The sequence below is a fragment of the Chiloscyllium plagiosum genome, chromosome 4, assembly GCF_004010195.1.
Source record: "Chiloscyllium plagiosum isolate BGI_BamShark_2017 chromosome 4, ASM401019v2, whole genome shotgun sequence".
Taxonomy (NCBI): Eukaryota; Metazoa; Chordata; class Chondrichthyes; order Orectolobiformes; family Hemiscylliidae; genus Chiloscyllium; species Chiloscyllium plagiosum.
The window spans coordinates 130,222,633-130,243,906 of NC_057713.1; the positions used below are offsets into that span (position 1 = coordinate 130,222,633).

Here is a 21,274-nt window from a genome sequence, read left to right on the forward strand (position 1 = left end):
CGGAAGTGGTGGCAGACACGGCAGTAGGGGTGGCAGAAGTTACTGAGCGTGTGGCATCGGCGATGATGTGAGGGCCGGAAGTGGCTGTGGGGAGTGGCCATGATGGGGGCAGAAGTGACATCATCAATCAGTGTGGGGGTGGTAGCTGCATCAGCCGCATGGCTAATGGCGTTTCCGAGGCCAGGGGAATCTTCTGGAATGTTTGAGTCCGAGGCCAGGGGAATCTTCTGGAATGTTTGAGTCCGAGGCCCGGGGAATCTTCTGGAATGTTTCCGAGGCCAGGGGAATCTTCTGGAATGTTTCCGAGGCCAGGGGAATCTTCTGGAGATTTTTACCTTAGATACAGTAGATACCTCAGTAGATAGAGAGAAAATGGTCCCACTCATAAAAGTAAGAATGAACAAGATGGCATAGGTTTAAAATGGTGTACGAATGAAGTGAGGATGATATGAGAGAAGCCTTTATCGCACAGAGGGTTGTTGGGGTATGGACTTCACAGCCTGGAAATGTGGTGGAGGCACTCAGAGGGTGTTGGATGATTATTTGTGCAGAAATAGTGTGCAAGGACATGGGAAAAGGCAGGAGATTGGCACTAGGTATGAGAACTGATGCAGACAGAATGGACCAAATGGTCTCTCCTGTATTGTGACATTAAAGAATCTGTTTACTTTTTATAACAAGCACTAGACTTAAATGATTATTTTCCAATCGGCAGCCCATAAACGATCAGATTTATTAAACTGAGCATCACAACTTGCCCTAGTGAGATCTCAACTCATGGGACAGGATTCTCCATTTTATAATTAAAGTGAGGGGCCAGATATCTTTTTAAGGACACCCACACACACCAGCACCAGGCTGGCCAAGGGGAAAGCCTGCTAGGCTTCTCAGCCAATCACTTCCTGGGCCTTCAAAGAGCTGTCCTGCCACCAACCAATCAATGCAGCAGTACCACTTCATTGCAACAGGACTGTCCTAGAGCAGTAGATAAAGAATGTGACTTTGACTGGGGGCTGGTGGGTTGGAGTCACAGAGTGCAGATTGCCAGGGAAGAGGTGGGCCAGAGGTCCTACAAAACCAAAATTGGTGCAGATAAAGGCCACTAGAACCCCCAACCTTGTTGGTAGGTTGCTGCGTTTTGCCAAGAATGTCACTTTTCCCATTCAGAGGCTAAATGGCACAATTAGCTCGAGTGCCAATGTATACAATCAACTGGACCATCTTTTATCCCATCTTCATTTCTGAGGGTTGGGGCCATAGACCAATCTAATGGGCAAAATACTGCAGTGATTTGTCATTGCCTTCTGTAAGACTGCTAACCAGAAGACTATCCCCTGCCAGCAGGCTAATAATCAACCTGCCTGATCACCTTCCAAGGCTAACAAGTTCCAGTGTGGGACTCAACCTCATTGCTTTTAACCATACTATCAATGAGCCACAGGATCTCTCTGTCTCTTGAACCAATCTTCCATAACCATGCACTCAGTTACAAACTATAGCAAGAACTAACAATGATATCTACACAGTAAATGTACTGAACACAGAAAGGAAAATTATTGCATAAATGTACTGAGGATAATCACAAAATGTTTAAAAGAAATTTAGATAAGTGCATTAATTATAAATGTTTGGAGGGATAAGGGCAAGCGCGGGCAGGTGGGACTAGTTTAGGTTGGGATTATGTTCAGCTTGGAATGGTTGGACTGAAGGGTCTGTTTCCGTGCTGTATGACTCTATAACCACAGAAATGCTCCACTACTTGAGGCTATTAGGCCCATCATGTCAGCAGTGGCAAAGAGTAATAGAGTCAAACATCATAAAAGATTTATGAAATCTTTACTGGTATTGTGAAAATAACGAGCTTTCAATTTCCTGGACGCTGAAACATGCATTGTCAGGCTAGAAATGCTGCACAATTGTATCATTAATGCTCAATCTAAAACTGCATGTCCAAAAGTCATTACAAAACTAAACAATTATTAGGTCTCTACATAGTGGGAATTTTATTACATTTCCCACATTCAGAACATGGTTAGGCATATTTACTAGGTTGTAAGTTTGATAAAAGGTGAGAGAGAACATTGGTCAATTTCCTGTTGAACACATTGGGGCATTGCAATGGAATTGTTTGTCTGCTATTCTAATCAGAATATAGCCCAATGAAATTAGGTGAGCTAATGTCTAAATTATAAATTTTGTTTGGCATGCTAACATCATTGTTCGATTTCATCTTATTTATTGTTGCATTTTAGGCAAGGCCACTGAGTTTATTAACATATCATATTCTCAAGTCCAAAACCATTCACCTCACTGCCCTCCCTATCTCAGTAATTTTTTTTTAGCTGCACAAACCTTCAAGAGCTCTGGTTTCTACCAACTCTAGTCTCTTGCATTCCCCATCTCTTTTCACATCACCATTAACCACTATGCCTTCAGCCATTTAAGCCTCGTAAAACATGTTTGCCTCACATTATCTTTGTTTTCCATTAAAACCCTCTTTACAAGTCATTTTTTGTCAAAGCACTTTGAAAGATTATATTGTACTGTGCTGTGTAATTTGTTCTTGTTCCTTTATTTACCATATTAAATTCTCAGAAAAATAAATGATAAGCAGTCCAATCACACTGTAACTCTGTGGTTTCTTTACTTAACATTTATTTCTGTGACGTTTATCCATTTTTTTTTAATCAAAGAACGAGCCGGTGTGACTGTTTTATAACACACACTGGATCCTTTTAAAGTATTTTCCTCACATGGAGATTTTGCAGGTCCTATGCACAGCACAGAAGTACATTTAAAAGGTGCAGTTTTTGGCATTTTCATCCAGAGATATCATAGATGGAAACTGTCACATTGATAAATTAAGGCACACACTTCTGAGGTAATCATTAAAGAGTAAGAGATCTTTAATCTGCATTTAATTGTGGTATCTTTATGTTCCAGGAGTGTCTTGTGCTCATATTGAAGACCTGGATTTTCCTCCACTCACCCAATGTTTATATGATCAGGGAGGAGTCTAGTTTCCTATGAGCCCCTGTTGTTTCCACCAATCCCAAGATACAGGAAGGGAAAAGTGGTGCCAGTGCCTTGCATGACCGCAGAAATGATTGTGTTACTTCATTAAGAATTGATTACATGAATGAAGAGAAAGTGAGGATTGCCGATGCTAGAGAGTCAGAGTCGAGAGTTTGGTGCTGGAAAAGCACAGCAGGTCAGGCAGCATCCAAAGAGCAGGAGAATCGACGTTTCTTCTTGATGAAGTCAAGGTTCAGAATGACCACATGGCCAGTAACCATGAGGAGTCTATGCTGTAGCACGCGCAAAGTAAAGATACATACAATCATTGCTCTGTATCAGTTTCACCATTCAGTAAACATGGCTGAGATTTACAAGTCATATAGTCACAGAGATGTACAGCACGGAAACAGACCCTTCGGTCTATCTCGTACTTTCCCACAAGATATCCTAACCCAATCTAGTCCCACCCAGCCCATATCCCTCCAAACCCTTCCTATTCGTATACCCATCCAGATGCCTTTTAAATAGTGTAATCATACTAGCCTCCACCACTTCCTCTGGCAGCTCATTCCATACACAAACCACCCTGTGCATGAAAAAGTTGCCTTTTAGGTGTCTTTTACATCGTAAATTGAACCCAAAACTCTTATCTATCCTGTATGAGCCTAGTAATTCCACATTGAAGAGAGCAATACAAGAATACAACATGGTGATCAGGTAACCTTTCCAAAGAAAATGAAGTCAATGTGAGTTTGAGAGCCACAGGACAAAGCCTCAGTCAAGATTTAAAGCAGAACAGATGTCATGTTTACACCAGGGTCCCAGACGGGAGAAAATGGACTCTGGTTAAGCATCAATTGGTTGATTTGTAAGCAGGCTGGGTTGGTTGTCCATTTGGGTGGTTCCAAATTGGGATGTAGAAGGAGCAGGGCACCGAGACTACCTCAGGTATCATTCTCATGTAAAACAAAAGTGCGCACAAGAAAAAAGCTTGAGCTGCAGCTGAAAACAGCAAAGGGAATAATTTTTTGCTGCTGAATCTTCATACAGAGTGACCTCATAATTTTAGAATCATAAACAGCAATAACATTTACAAAATACATGGAAGGCTATTATCAAACTCCCCAACATGCACCAGGAGGCCACAGATCTCCTATCTGAAACTTGTGTTTTTAAGCAAAGAATGGAGCAATGGTTTTTAAATTTGACCCTGGAAATGGATAATCAAGTAGTGAAAATAAAGATAGCCATTGGAAACAAGGGGTTTCATAAAGTCTGAAGATGATTTGAAAGATCCAGTTAAGCAGTGGGAAATGCTGGAGGGATCAGTTTCACAGAAAAGTGATCTTTAGAATTCAGTGTCAAAAGTTGATATCTTACAGGCAACAGTCACAAGAATCAATTCGTCGGGCCATGAGTGGGTTCTGTGGCAAGAGCAAGATCTGTGATTTCTCAGAGGCTGAGCAGGTAATAGAGCTGGCTATATCTTTAACACCCATTGAAGTTTTCCCGAAAGATCTCTTGGAGAAAACAGATCTCTTGGGGATCATGACATTGCTGTGCTGCTAAAAGATGGCAGGAAGTATAAAAGTGTATTGTAGCTGAACAATGAAATCTGTGATCATCAGATACAGTCTGCAATACTGTATTGGTGCACTGGCGCCAGGATGCTGAAAGCAAGTAAATGTTGCAAGTGTGGTCTATTGCAACCACTCCACAGGTGGCCTGTGTTCTCAGACATTTGCAAGTCATGCATTGCAAAAGGACAGAGTTCATCCTCGAAAGAATCTCATTTCCGAGGCTGCACGATAATATGGTGGAACATAAAAACTTGTGTAGAATGCTGATAGCAACAACAGGGAGGGAGAGTGTCCAGCGTCCTCCATAAGAATAAGTGTGCAGTGAGCTTAAATCCTACTAAATCGGAACATCTAATGGAGCAGCATTGTGGAGAAACAGCAGACCATTTAGGCAACTGCACAGCATTCCAACTGTGCAAAGAGATACTTGGGTAATGACGATGTGGAAGACCATCTAAACAATAATCCAATGTTGAAAAGCTGTGGCAGTAGACTCCTAGTTTATATTTAAGGCTGAGATAGATAGATTTTTAAAATAAAACAAAGAACCGCAAATGCTGGAAATCTGAAATAACGACTGAAGGAAGGAAAGAACAGGCTGTACCAACAGGGGATGCAGTTCCCTTGAAATGTAGAATACATTTTAGTATAAATAAAGCAGTTTTGCAAACATCTAGCAGAGTCAGATCAAAGTCACCTGTAGGTAAAATGAAACCCTTCTAATATAATATAGATTATGCCAAAGAGAGACCTCAGTAATATAAAAGTGGAACCAAACCAAAACCATGCTACTCCTGAAACCTGTATTTTCTCAAAAGCTAGATTATAAAAAAAACTATGATACCCCATAGGATTAGCAAGGTAACAATGTCACATTGTCCTCTAAGGTGTACGCACAAGGGCAGTATTTTAATTGATACATCACTGCATTGAATAATATGGAATGCAATAGCAATCAAAGTTTGAATAAGGTCCTGTAGGACAGTGCTGCTGGCAGTATCTAATTACAGAATGCAGTGACAGCTGAATGAATGAACATATATGCAGGTCTGCTCCTCTTCCTTCTAATGGTTTCCATTCTGTAATAGCTATCAGAGCTATAAACTCATTATTCAAGTATTATCACCTTATCAGCCACGTTTTGTGCCATTTGTCATTATACTAAAAGAAAATTCACACACAATATTGAATTCTAAATTAACACAAGTACAACAACGTGTCCTTCAGCGTTCTTTACTTCCAGCATTTACGTTCTTTGAAATGTTCTGCCTTGAAAATGTTTTGCTTTTTTTTATTGTCAATTTGTTAGAAGAGGACATTACACATTACAGAATCTGGCATTTAGGCTACAGTGCCTTGAATTAAACCTGCCATCTAAAAGTTACAACCTATCAGCACATTGCTATTGCCTAGCAGGTACTCAGTATTTCAGTGAATTAAGAGCTAAATCAATAATCCAAAACAGCCAACCAGGCAGACAAATAGATAATCAGTCAATCTTGGCCAGTCAGACAACTGGATGGTCATGTCAGTAGGCAGACAAACAGTTAGCCAGTTTAACCAGCCTATCAGTCAGACAGAAATACAGGCAAACGAGATAATAGGGATTAACGTAAAATGGAAGAATTGAACATATTACCATCATTGAATCCCATATTATCAACATCCATAGAGTAACCACTGAACTTCAGTTGAACCAGTCACATAAATAAATTGACTATAAGAGCAGGTCAGAGGCCAGACATTCTGTGGCAAATAATTCAGCTCCTGACTCCCCAAATCTGTCTGTCATCTGAAAGGCACAGTCAGGAATATGGTGAAATACTCTTCACTTGCCTGGGTGTATGCACCTTCAATACCACTCAAAAAGCTCAATGCCATTCAGGACAAAACAGCTACTGGGTTAGCAGCACACCCACCACTCCAGCGACTGAAGCACAGTGACCATAGTGTGCATCATCTACAAGAGGCACCACACTCATCCAACAGCATCTTCCAAACCCACAATCTATACCACCCAGAAAAAGGACAACAGATGCACTCAAGGTACTCCCAACACATTCAAATCACCGAGCATCCTGACTTGGTACTATATTGCCATTCCTTCATTGTCACTAGGCCAAAATCTTGGAACTCCTCTCTTAACAGTATTGTGGGTACACAAACCTCCCCAATGGGCTACAGAGATTCAAGGTGGCAGCTCACTACCATCTTCTCAAGAATAATTAGGGGTGGGAATCAATGCGAGCTCAGCAAATGACACCCCACACCCTTGAAAGAACAAAAGGAATAAAGTGCTTCAACAGGCTTGGCTAAATTCTAGACATAATGTCTGTCTTTGGTTTAAATGGGTAAATCCTGTGGAAGAATTTGTCTAGCAAATACAGGAAACAATCAAAAGGAATAGCCATTTCCTGCAACTCTAAGGTGATATCCCCAATCAGGTCCATGTAAGAAATAAGTAACTGTGGACAAAGGTGAATTACATGAAGTAAACATCTGTTTTCTATTTGTCCTGCAATCCAGATTAAACCGAAGTTATCCATGGATACCTGATTCGTTGAGGGAAGGAACAAGATTGCCTGTAATCTTAAAAGGCATAACCTTTAAATTAGTGCCATGCTATTCAGGGATGATATCAGCTAGTAAATCTGGAACTCTCTTTCCAAAAAGAAATTGGAAGTTAGGTCAATTGAACATGTCAAAACATGACTTGATAGATTTTTTGTTAGATAAGGGTATTAAAGAATATGGAATCAAGGTGGGTAAATAGAATTAGATATTGATCAGGTATGATCAAATTGAAAATGTAACAGGCTCCAGGGTTGAATGGCTGGCTCCTAATTTCCTATATTACACAGTCATGCCATTTTCCAAGCCCCTGCTAATCTTCAACAAAGTAAATTAGATTAGATTTTCTACAGTATGGAACAGGCCACTAGGCACAACATGTCCACACCAACCCTCTGAAGACTAACCCACCCAGATCCATTTCCCTCTGACTAATTCACCTCGCACTATGGGCAATTTAGCATGCCCAATTTACCTGACCTGCACATCTTTGGATTGTGGGTGGAAACCGGAGCACCTGGGGGAAAACCACACAGACACAGGAGAACGTGCAAACTCCACCCAAGGTAGGAATCGAACCTGGGTCCCTGGCGCTGTGAGGCATTGGTGCTAACCACTGAGCCACCGTACTGCCCCCTTAATCAGGGTCTGATTGTAACTATGTAAATGACTGGGTTTGGAATGAGTTAAAGTTGACACACACAATGTTAATTTGAATCATCCTTCTGCCTCTTTTTGCCCACTGACAATGACAATCCACTGACTGACCATGTTTGACTGAACATCTGCTTGTCTGTCTGATTGCCTGTGTTTCTGATTAATGATCTTTCTCCTTAACTAACTGAATATCTGACCACCTGCCAGACAATACGATTGTTATAAAGACTCCTTATTGTAATGTATTTTTGTGAAAAATAAACTAAGGTTCATGGCAGACAAATGTTTCAGGAAGAATATTATTGCACTTGTTCAAAACTTACTTGAAGGACCACAGAAGATTGCGCTATAGAAGAATACTCTTCAGCTTACGTATCTGAACAGCTCCTGACTACAAAAAGCAACTATTACTCTGTTTGCTCTCTGCCTACAGTCCCATTACTTCCTCACTGATATTATGGCTATTACTTTATTAAAAGTGTCATTTTAACACAAGAGGTTAAGAGGTTTTTCTCTGTCAGGATTTGTTTAGGCGGGAAGCAACCAAGCAAGTTTCATCATCGTCATCACAACGCAAGATTGGAGAGGATATTTCCTCTGTGTGTACAGTTGAAGAATAATTATTTACCAGTTCCTCATTATAAACCAAAGATAACTTTTTGGGGATTTTTTTTACTTAATCACTGAAGAAAATATATTACAATATGTCTATATGTCGCAATAATATGTTGAAGGAAGGTTTCTGTTAATTCATACACTTGTAAACAGTAAAAGCTGGTTAGATTGTCCATGGAGAGGGTGCCACCTCATGACTTACTGTATCACAATGAAGAATGCTGTTACTACAACTGGCTTTTATTGCATTGGATGTCACATGTTTATCTTTCTCTTCATTCACTCCTGTTTTGATGCTTGTGATAAATATTATTCTGAAAAGTTATTGCTGTGGGATTTTTTAATCTAATCTATAAAGTATTATGCCAAAATTGAAGGAGCACTGCTGGCCGGGATACAAATTGCATGACCTAAGCATACAACAAACGTTTAGACCTATCTCAGAAAATTCATAAATCTGAAGTGCAAAGGGACTTGGGAGTCCTAATCAAAGATTCCCTTAAGGTAAACTTGCAGGTTGAGTCAGTAATCAGGAAGGCAAATACAATGTTGACACTTAGTTCAAAAGGACTAGAATATAAAAGCAGGGATGTACTTCTGAGGCTTCATAAGGCTCTGGTCAGACCACATTTAGAGTATTGTGAGCAATTTTGGGCACCATACCTCAGGAAGGAGGAAATGACCCTGGAGTGGGTCCAGAGGAGGCTCACGAGAATGACCCCAGGAATGAAAAGCTTAACATATAAGGAACTTTTGAGGACTCTGGGTCTATACTCGATGGGGTTTAGAAGGATGAGGAGGGATCTAGTTGAAACTTACAGAATACTGAATGGCCTGGACGGAGGTAGATGTTGGGAAGATGTTTCCATTGGTAGGAGAGACCATGACCTGAGGGCACAGCCTTAGAGGAAAGGGAAGACCTTTTAGAACAGAGATAAGGAGAAACTTCTTCAGCCAGAGAGTCAATGGAATTCATTGCCACAGAAGGCTGTAGAAGCCAGGTTAGTGAATGTATTTAAGGCAGAAATAGATAGGTTCTTGATTGTCAAAGAGATCAAAGGTTATGTGGAGAAAGGGGTTGAGAAACTTATCAGCCATGATTGAATGGCGGAGCACATTCGATGGGCTGAATGGCCTAATTTCTGCTCCTGTGTCTTATGTCTGTCTCACTTTAATAATGACTGAGTTACAGGCAGTCCCCAAATTACAAATGGATTCTGTTCTGGAATCCATTTACAAGTCAATTGGTATATAAGTTGGAACACAATGCAGGGTAATATAAAATAGCTGTTTGTAAGTGCAAGGAAATGTTCATATTTTGGATCTTTTTAAAATTACATCCCTGTATGGCAACACGTTCATAAGTATGAACGTTCATATGCAGGACATTTGTAAATTGGGGACCCCTTGTATTAACAGCAAAGGTTTCAAAAATCTACTTGTTGCACCATTATGCTGTTCCAGCACTTAGACATTACCTGACTTCAATAAACTTCTTTTTCTATTGCCCCTTATTTAATTCACATTCCAGAACATTTATATTATTAAAAAGAACTCCTTCATTTCAGTAGGACTGCAGACCCAGATTATCATTATGGTTAGCAGGGTAAATGCTTGGGGTCAATGTACAGAAACTATTCTCCTGAAATATAAGTTAGACCTAAAGGAACAGAGGCAACAATTGAAAGACTGAGTTCAGTGTGCAGACGAAGGAGCGGCAGAATTAAGAGCAGTTGACATGAGGACCCAAAATAAGGGATATGAATAATTAACAAAAACAGAAATTGCTGGAGAAACTCAGCAGGCCTGGCAGCATCTATGGAGAAAAAACAAAGTCCAGCGACCTTTCTTCAGTTAATTCTGTTTTCTGTCCAGCTGTATTGATGCTGTAGACCTGCTGTGTTTCTCTAGCAAGTTTTGTTTTCATTTCAGATTTTCAGCATCTGCAGTGCTTTGCTTTATATGAGAATAATTAAATTGGGTTTTAAATCTAAAGTCTGGATTCCTGAGTTGTGTTTTTGTTAATTTAGGTAGTGATGCACATCTTGGTCCATAAGCAAACATCAGAATGCTTCCTGTATTTGTTTGGAAAACTGTAATATAATAGTAAGAAGGGATTCCATAGTTGTGAAACCAGCAGGTATTTCTGCAGCTACAGACATGATTTCAGGATGGTACGTTGTCTACCTGGAGTGAGAATCTGATTAAATGAGCAGGAGCCCTCGGCATCTGGAATTGAAAAGCTTTAAAAGGAGATGCCTGGAGTGGATCTGAATGAAAGCAGAAGCCTGCAGCACCATAAAAGGAGAGGCCAGGAACACAGTGGGACAGAATAAAATGAGAGTTTGGGACTGGAGAGAAACAGCGTTCTGATTTGTGATTGACCTGTGAGTGTGAACTGCACAAAAGGAAAATGAAATCGTAAAGTAGCCGCCACAGGTCGATAAATCAAATCAGTCAAGGAGCTATGTGTACTAGTAACCTTTAAATTTAAATTTAATTAATCAACTATAAAGAAAAACTAGATCAGTCAATTCACATAAACTCAAAAGGCAATTGGACACAGATTCAAATCCCACCACAGTAGGTGAATGTAAACTCAATCAATAAAATCTGGAATTGAAAGATAGTTCATGGCCACTACTACCAAGACAATCATTATTTGTTGTAAAAACACTAATGTCCTTCAGGGAAGGAAATCTGTCATCCTTACCTGGTCTGGCCTACAAGTGACCCCAGACTCACAGCAATATGGTTGACTCTCAACTGCCCTCTCAAATAGCCTAGCAAACCACTCAGTTGTATGAACTGCTAGAAATGAAGAAAGGAATGAAACCAGGTGGCCCACCTGGCAACATCCTAGGCACCAGAAATGGCAATGGCAAACACAGCCCTGTCGCCCCTGCACAATCCTCCTCAATAACATCTGGGGGCTAGCACCAAAACTGGAAGAGCTGTCTCATAGACTAGTCAAGCAATAGCCTGACATAGTCATACACACAATGCCCCAGTCACCACCATAACCATCTCTGATATGTCCACTGGCAGGACAGACCCAGCAGAGGTGGCAGCACAGTAGCACACAGTTGGGAGTGGGTTGCCTTGGGACTCCCTAACATGAAGTCTCATGGCTTCAGGTTAAACATGGGCAAGGAAACCTCCTGCTGATTATCAAGTACCATCATCCTTCCACTTATGAACCAGTATACAGGCCAATCACAAATATTGAAAAACAATTGAAGGAAGCAGCAAGGGTGGCAAGGGCATAGAATGTACTCTTGGTGGGGAACTCCAAAGTCCTGCAGCAAGAGAATCTTGGCAGGACCATTGCTGACTGAGCTGGAGTAGTCATAAAGGACACTGCTGTTTGACTGGGTCTGAGGCAGGTGGTGAGGGAATCAACAAGAAGTAAAAACATACTCAATCTCATCTTCGCCAATCTTCCTGTTACAGATGTATCCATCCAAGGTGGACGATTGGAGTGAGGCAAGGGAGGCAATGGCAGGGACTTTGGCAATAATTTTCTTCCCTGGCCACAGGACATGTGCCAGAGGACTGGAGAACAATCAATGTGGTACTGTTATTCAAGAAGGGAAGAAGAGATAGAGCAGATAACTACAGGCCAGTCAGTCTAATCTCAGTGCTGGGGAAACTATTGAAAACAATTCTGACAGACAGACTTAATCTGCACTTGGAGGGTCAGGGATTAGTCAGGAAAGTCAGTATAGTTTTGTTAAGGGGGAGTCATGTCTGACCAACTTGATTGAATTTTTCAAACAGTTGCTCAGGTCTGTAGATGAGGCCATACTCTATTTGAACTTCAGCAAGGCTTTTGGCGAGGCCCTGCTTGGGAGGTGGATAGTGAAGATAAAAGTCCATGGGATCCAAGGAAATATGTTAAAGTCGGATAAGGAATTGGCTGAGTGGCAGGAGGCAGAGGGTGACAGCCGAGGGGTGTTTTTGTGACTGGAAGTCTGTACCCAGAGGGATTCTGCAGTGGTCAGTTTTTGAACCCTTGCTGTTCGTGTCACTGTATATATAAGCTATTTAGACTTGAATATAGGAGGATTGATTTGAAAGTTCACTGATTATACAAAGATTAGTGGACTGGTTAATAGTGAGGAGGATTAGAATACAGGAGGATACAGACAGATTGGTCAGATGGCCTGGTCAGTGGTGGATTTTAATGGATTTTAATACAGAGAAGTGTAAATTGATGCACTTGGATAGAACAAACAAGGAAGGAAGAACATGTTGAACAGCAGAACCCATGGGAAGCACCGACGATCAGAGAGACCTTGGTGTCTATGTCCATTAAGGTAACACAGAAATAAAAATAAAAATTGCTGGAAAAACTCAACCGGTCTGTCAGCATCCTTTGGTTTTCATTAAGGTAACATGACAGCTAGATAAAGTGGTTCAGAAGGCATTTGGGATGCTTGTCTTTATTTGCCAAAATGAAGAGCTTAGGAGCAGGGAGGTTATGCTGGAACAGTACAAATCTTTGGTTAGGCTATAGCTGAGCACAGCTATTGTGTGCCGCACTGGAATGTACATTAAAGCAGGGATGTGGCACCCAGAACAGCTGGAGAGTTTTGGTTATGAAGACAGATTGGACAAACTGAGGTTGCTTTCCTTGATCAGAGGGGAATGAACAGGGACATGGTGGAGCTGTATAAAATTGTGAGAGGCATTGAAAGGATAAGTAGGGAGCAACTTTTCCCCTTGGGGGAGGGAACAATGATCGGTGCACAGGTTTAAGGTAATGGTAGGAGGTTGAGAGGAGAAGTGAGGAAACTCTTTTTCACCCAAAGGGAGAATCTGGAACTCACTGCTTGTAAGGTGTGGTGGAGGCAGAAACACTCATAACATTTGAGAAGTATTTAGATGTACACTTGCAATGCCAAGGCATGCCGGGATATGGGCCAAGTCCTTGCAAAGGGGTTAGAATAGTTAAGTGGCTTTTTTGACTGACACAGAGTCAATGGGCTGAAGGGCATTTTTCTGTGTTGTAGACCTCTGTGACTCTATGAGTGTCATTAGGAGTTATCACTGTACACTCCACTCCACTGTGGAGAAGAGGTCCTGTCTTCACATTGAGAACGCTCTCCATTGTGTTGTGTGGTAAAAGTCAAGGCTGAATCATTTGCACCAAACTTCATTCAGAAGTGCCGAATGAATGATCCATCTAGCCTCCTTCAGAGGTCCTGAGCATCACAGATGCCAGTCTTCCCCCAATTCAATTCACTCCACATGACACCTACTCACTGACGTTCAGTTTGGGATCTGCCAGGGCCACTCAGCTCCAGACCTCATTATAGACTTAGTTCAAACATTGACAGAACAGCTGAATTTCAGAGGTGCGATTAAAGTGACTGCACTTAACATCAAGGCATCAAGATACCAAAACTGAAGTTGAAGGGCATTAGGAGGAAATCCTTCTTGCTGATTAGAGTTATACTGAGCTCAGAGGAAGACAGTTGTGATTGTTGGAGGTTAATTATCCCAGCTCCAAGACATCTTTGCGGGATTTCCGCAAAATAGTATCCTCATCCTAACCAACTTCAACTGGTTCATCATAAGCCTTTCATCCATCATAAGATGAGGATGTTTGCCAATGATAGCACAGAGTTCAGCACCACTCTCAACGCCTCAGATATTGAAGTAATCCTTGGCCAAAAGCACCAAAACCTGAAAAATACCCAGGCGTGGACTGACAAGTGGCAAGAGATATTTGTGCCACACAAGTGCCAAGCAATGAGTATCTGGGAGGACTAGGTAGGAAGTGCACAAGTCCATGGAATGCCTCTCCTCCACCCACTGGTGTTCAGCCCTGAATGTAATCTTTTTACATGGTATCTTTGGGGAGTTTCCAGCACAGCAGCTGGCTCTGTTGTTTGGTATGGAGAAGGAAGATTGGGCAGCAATACTGATTGGCAATTCTATAGTTTGTACACAGCCTGGAATTGCTGCATTCTCAGTCGTGAACTCAGGATGGTACACTGAGTCGGTGAAGCCTGGTAGATAGAGGAATGTGACCTGCAGGAAAACTCTATGGAGCTAAGAAAGACACTAATGCAGGACCTCAAAGGAAGTAAGTGAGTATAGGAGCAAAGAGGTTCTTCTGCAGCTGTACAGGGCCCTGGTGAGACCACACCTGGAGTATTGTGTGCTGTTCTGGTCTCCAAATTTGAGGAAAGACATTCTGGCTATTGAGGGAGTGCAGCGTAGGTTCACGAAGTCAATTCCTGGAATGGCGGGATTACCTTACACTGAAAGACTGGAGAGACTGGGCTTGTATACCCTTGCTTTTAAAAGACTGAGAGGGGATCTGATTGAGATGTAAAAGATTATGAAAGGATTGGACACTCTGGCAGCAGGAAACATGTTTCAGGGCAGAATGGCCTACTCCTGCACCTATTGTCTATTGTCTATTGTAATATCCTGGTGTCACTCACTAGCAAGAACAGAAATAAGAAGATATAGCAGATAAATGCATGGCTGGCAAGATACTGCAGAAAAGAGGTCTTTGGATTTCTGAAACGTTGGGATTGGTTCTGAATTAACTTCACATGACATGACATAGGAGTTGGCCATTCAGCCCTTCAATCTGTTCCACTGTTTAACAAGATCATGGCTGCCTCATGCATGGAGTGCGGTAAATAAGGTTGGTGAGCTGTAGATGCAGATTGCACAGTGGGAATGTGGCAGCAACAGAGGTCTTGCTCAAAAATAGGACAGGAGTGGATTCTAAATATATCTGGATACAAGCTGTTCAGGAAAGATAGGGAAAGAAAGAAATTAAGAGGGTTGACAGCATGGACTAACAATAATATCATGGAGAGAGACCCTAGAAGGGCCATGGACAGAATTTATTTGGTTAGATTTAAGAAACAATAGAGTGAATAAAAAACTATTAAGTGTATCCCAAAGGCCATCAACTGGGGGGGGGAAAGATATTGAGGAGCAAATTTATATGGAAATTGGAGACAGCTCATAAAATACAGAGCAGTAAAATAGGATTTAGTTGCCTTAATATAACTGGGGATAGAACTGTAATTGTGTAAACAATAAGAAAAGGAAGTGTTTTTGAAATGTTTCTGGTTCAACAAAAAAGGCATCATTGTTGGATCTGATTCTGGCAAACCAGTTGGATCAAGTATTCAGTCAGGAAATATTTAAAGAACAATGATCACGGTGCTATAAGGTTTAGATTAACTGTGGAAATACACAAGAATCAATCCAGGGTGAAAATAATTAAATGGGAAAAAGCTATTTTTCAATGGCAAGAACAAATCTGGTTCGGATAAATTAAAATGAAAAATTGGCAAACAAAACCGTAATGGAGCAACGGATTGTTTTTTAAAGAGGGGAAACTTTTGCCACAGCTGTGAGACAAACGAATCTAGAGGTCCCTGGATGACAAAAGAGGTAGAGGATAACAAACAGAGAAAGAGAGCATGTGGTAGATCGCAGACTGGTAAAATGAGCAAAAATCAGGCTGAATAAATTTCAGAGCGGCAAATGAAAGTGGAATTGAGAGATGCGAAGTGAAATTGTGTGAAATAATATTAAAGAGAATCCAAGAATCTTCCGTCAGAACATAAATAGTAGAAGGGCAGTAACTTGAGGGATGGGCAGATTAGGGACCAAAGGGGATTTGTACATCAAGGCAGGGGGCATGGTTGGGGTACTGAATGAGTACTTCTATTTGTCTTTATCAGAGAATAAGATTCTGCTAAAGCCTCATTAAAAGAAGAGGCAATGAGGATATTGGATGAGCTGAAAATGGATAAAATGCAAGTATTAGAAACGCTGACTGTACCTAAAGTTATGAAATAACCAGGACTAGATGCAGGGATGCACTCAAAAATCCAAAAATGGACTCGTGGTATTATAGTTAGACTATAAATCCAGAGACCCAGGTAACATTCTGGGGGCCTGGGTTCAAATCCTACCATGGCAGAAGGTGGAATTTGAATTAAAAAATGAAAACCTAACATTAAGAGTCTAATGATGTCCAGGAAACCATTGTTGGGGAAAATCCATCTGGTTCTTTCACACGTTCTTTAGGGAAGGAAATCTGCCATCCTTACCTGGTCTGGCTTACATATGACTCCAGACTCAAAGCAATGTGGTTGACTCCCTCTAGGCAAATAGGAATGGGCAATAAATACCACTTAGCCTGTGATGCCACATCCTGTGAAATTAATACTAAGAGAAGTAAGAGTGAAGAGTCCGCCTCGTCTACACATCCCAAGACACTATGGGCAATTTAGCATAGCCAACCCACCTAACATGGACATGTTTGGACTGTCAGAGGAAAGCCACGCAGACACAAAGAGAACATGCAAACACCACACAATCACCGAAGGCTAGAATTGAACCCAGGTCCTTGGTGCTGTGAGTTAGCAGTACTAACCACTGAGCCATCCACATATCCCACTTTCTAAGGAGAGAACACTTGCACGGCTGCAGGAAAAGAGCAGGGGACTAGGACCAGCCAAGTTGTTCTTGAAGAGAATAGACAGGATGCACCAAATGGCTTCCTGCGCTATTACCATTCTATAATGTTATGATTTTAGCAAGTGCCAATATTAAGCAGTTGTATATGTGCACTTTTCAGCTAGGTTGATGGGACTTGAATCTGAGCTGAGCAGACTAACGACTCTCCTAAACATGATCAAAAAATTCAAGGAAATCAAGCTCAGCTTAAGATCAATAAGTTCAGAAGAAACCAAGTATAATACCCAGGAATTTACAAGCTTAGATAAAAACTAAAGCAACTTCTACTGTACTGTTAATAACTGGTTGAAATAAACATCCTTAGAAAAATATAATAGCATTCACATTTTAACACAGTAGACTCCATAAAAGAAACACTTTCTTAATCATCTTAAGAATGAAACCAAGACCTGAATAAACAATGCAAATTTCATTAGCTAAGATCAAGATAAGCAAGGGTTTTTTTTTACCCAGTCTCTGCCAACCCATTTATAACGATCAAAGTTAAAATATATTGTTTAAAGTCTCATTCCAAATCTGAATCTGTACATCAACTAACGTAGTGAGTATTGCAAATAGAAGGGCTACTTACTGTGTTGAGTAGTTCATGCATCAAGGTTGGTTGTTAAAAGTCACTGCAAAACACAAAGCCATCACAACAGTTTCAATTTCTGTGCTTAGTATTGGTTGCTGGAATCATGCCACAACATGAACTGAAAGCAGCAGTTAACATTGGGTAGGGTACAGCAAATAATAGGATAGATACAGGAAGGAGACATTTAATACAACTCTTTCTCCTCAGGCTTCAAAAATATAAATACCTCTCATATTCCATAAACCACAAGTGGTCTGCAAGGTCATTAATAATGCTATACTTGACTATCTAGCTGTCATCACAGTGCTCTGTACTTTCATTTAGTTTTCACTGTTTTATCAAAGCAGCAGCTTCTTGCACATGCATGCCTGCCCCTTTGAACAATTTCCAACTGGAGCCAGTTAACATCATGTAAAATGCAGCTATACAGCTATTACACTGCTTCCTATTACCTGCTCTTTTCAAGTGCAATCCTATTCCACAGTATCTGCACCCAATTAAGTGAAAGTTTGCTTTCTCGGACATCTGCAAGTGCTTCCTGAATTCAGTGCTGTTTATCTGATACGCTACAGTGGCATATTTCTTAAGTATCCATTTCCTTCCTGTGTACAGATTTCCATGGCACAGCGTAGTGAGATTAACAAATGAGAAAGTAAATCACACTGAACTGAGGCAGGACTTTTACAAAGTTTGTATCAATATTTTTCTTAAATAACAAATTTGGGCACTTGGTGTAGAGATGAGGAGGATCATTGACGTTTGCACAAACTAAACAATATTAAAGAGATAATTTGCATTGATCCAACACTGAAGATTCTCATTTAAACTATTTCAAGTTTAGAGGTCACTCTCCCTTTTCTTCTTTACTTTCACCTACAGCTCATAGCTCCACACAGCTGACATTGTTTCTTTGTGTTGGAATTAGAAGGCTTACTACTTCGTAATGAAAATCGCCATGGGTGGCTTGGCACACAAAAACAAACAATTTTGTTGAGAATATCATTTTATTTTTCATATTTTATTTCTAATGATCTAATTACTTCAAGAAGAAATCAACTTCTGTGCCTGATCTCCTGCAGTCTTGTGGCAAGTACCTGGTACATGTCCTAAAATCAATTTAGTCCTGTAGAAAGGTGGTACTGGTATCATCAGCAGGGTTCAAGGAAATGTCAACAATCCAGATGTCAAGATGCATACTGATCAATTAATCAATGTATTACTGGTATGCATCGTTGATATTGTTGCTGGTGGCAGAGTGCAGGCAGCTATTTCTGTTTTTAGTTGTATCACATTGAAAGATACGAAGCTCGCAACAGGCAACAGACAATTGTAAGTTCAGGCAATCCCAGGGTTGCAAACAGGGTCCGTTCTGGAGTCCATTCGCAAATCAATTTGTACACAAGTCAGAACACACTGCTGGACAATGGAAAGCAGCTGTTCTTACGTACAGGAAATGTTCATATGTCAGGTCTTTAAAAATACATCCCTGTATGGGATTGCATTCATAAGCACGTAAGTTGGACATTCGTAAATCAGGGACCCCCTGTAAGTATAAACAGACTACCACGGGAAGAGAAGAGGAAAACGCTGAAATGGAAAATGATTCAAATGAAAAGCAGAATAAAGCAGTAAATCAAAGATCAAAGAACTTACACAGAAAACATCACTTCAATTAAATTTATTATCCAAAGCTTTCAAAACTAAAAATAAAATCTTACCTTTTTGGTCAACCTGACATGTATGGAAACTCATTAACAGCTTCCAAGTCAACTTACTGAAAGACTCAAGAATGATCGTCAGAGTCTCATTTTGTTTGCTACATATGGAATACACACTCTCTCTGACCTTCCCCATCCAAGTTGGCTAGGGCCATGGTTTTCAATTTCCCCATACGTAATGCTGGAATGTAACCAAATCAAACTGAATGATTTACCATCATAAAGAACTGGAAAGTTTCTCGTACTTGCCAACCCAGTAACCAAAAAGGCACTGACTTGCAGGATTATTTTGAGTGAATGAGAAAGCATCAGCATCTCCAGAGACAGGTCCCACTAATCACTTTAGACCTCATTAATAACCAAATATGACTGGCCAAACATTGACAATATTCTCAGGTAACCAGGTCCTGTAAAGTCACACATCATTTTCTCTATCTGCCCTAAAATGTTGATACGATTTTAATCTTCTATCAGCAGACCTACTAACTTTGGGTTTTTTTTTGTCGTTTCACATACCCACTTTGTAAATAACTATTACATATTTCAGACATCCAACAAGCAAAGCTATTAGCTCTCACTTGGAGAAAGTAGTCACTGAGAAGGATAGTAGCAAATTTTACTGTTAAAATTTGCAAGTTGTTAATAATCAGAAACGCAGATGCTCATACAAACATATAGGTAACATTGTCATACTACCATAGATCATACGGCTGCTCTCTCGTTACAGACAGATGGCTGGTGGTGGTCACCACACCTCAGGTGAAGGACACGGTTGAGAAGGTCGGACCTTCATGGTCACATTGCCTGCTATGGGAATTGAACCCACACAGGCTTCACTCTCCAGCCAGCCAAATGAGCTAACCAACCCCCAAATGAACACATAGGTTAGAAGCAGAAGTAGACCATTTAGCCCCTCAAGCCAGCGTTGCAATTCAATAAGATCTTGGCCGATCTGTATTGTTTGTGCTTTGAATTTCACGTTCCCATCCACCCAGATAACCTTTGATTCTCTTGCCTAACAACAACCTGTCTTTGTCAGTCTTAAAAATATTCAATGATCCCACCTCCACCATCTTCTAAGGCAGTGAGATCTTAAATCGCACAACACTCACATGACAAAAAACAAAAATTGAATTCCTTCTCATCCTTGTCCTGTAAGGGCAGCCCCTAATTTTGAAGCAGTGCCCCTTAGCTTTGGAGTGACCCAGAAGAGGAAATATCCCTTCCACGTCCATGTTCTTAAAACCATTCAGGGTCTTATCGACTTCAATTAACTCACTCCTCACTCTTCTAAATCCCATTAGAAACAAACAAACCCCATCCAATCTACCTTTATAAAACAACCTGCTCATTCCTGGTACCAACCTAGTAAACCTCTACTGAACTGCCTCCAATGTTTTTACATCCTTCCTTAAATAATCAGACCAAAACTGTACACAGTTTTCAAGATATGGTCTCACAAATCCTTGTTTAACTGAATCACTGATGACTGCTGCTGGAAACAATACATAAAGAATCATACAAAACAGACCCTTTGGACCAGTGCGTCCCAATCTGACCTAACCCCATTTGCCAGCATTTCGTACTTATCCCTCTAAACTCTTCCTATTCATGTACACCTCCAGATGCCTTTTGAATGCAGTAATTCTACGCACCTCCACCATTTCCCTTGGCAGTTTGTTCCATACATGTACCCGCCTCTGTGTGAAAAAGTTACCCCTTTGGTCAATTTTAAATCCTTCCCTTCTCACCTTAAACAAATGCCTTCTAGTTTTGGACTCCCCCATCCTATGGGAAAGACGTTGTCAATTCACCCTATCCATGCCCCTCATGATTTTATAAACTTCTATAAGGTTACCCCTCATCCTCTAAAGTTCCATGGAAAAATAGCCTCAGCTTATTTAGCCTCTCCCTCTCGCTTGAACCCTCCAGTGCTGCCAACATCCTTGTACCCTCTCAAGTTTAACAACATCTTTCCTACTGAAGGGTGACCAGGATTGTATGCAGTGTTCTGC

The 21,274-nt window shown here is 40.8% G+C and overlaps 1 protein-coding gene across 4 annotated transcripts in view; it reads right to left on the minus strand.

The window, feature by feature from the left end:
* The window catches only part of sulf1 (sulfatase 1), a 308,830-nt gene that overhangs the window by 162,737 nt on the left and 124,819 nt on the right, over nucleotides 1–21,274 (minus strand). For all 4 annotated transcript variants that reach the window (XM_043689229.1, XM_043689233.1, XM_043689232.1 and 1 more), the window contains exon 3: nucleotides 17,539–17,581. The gene's annotated coding sequence lies outside the window, so the exon portion shown is untranslated. The remainder of the gene's footprint in view (nucleotides 1–17,538; nucleotides 17,582–21,274) is intronic.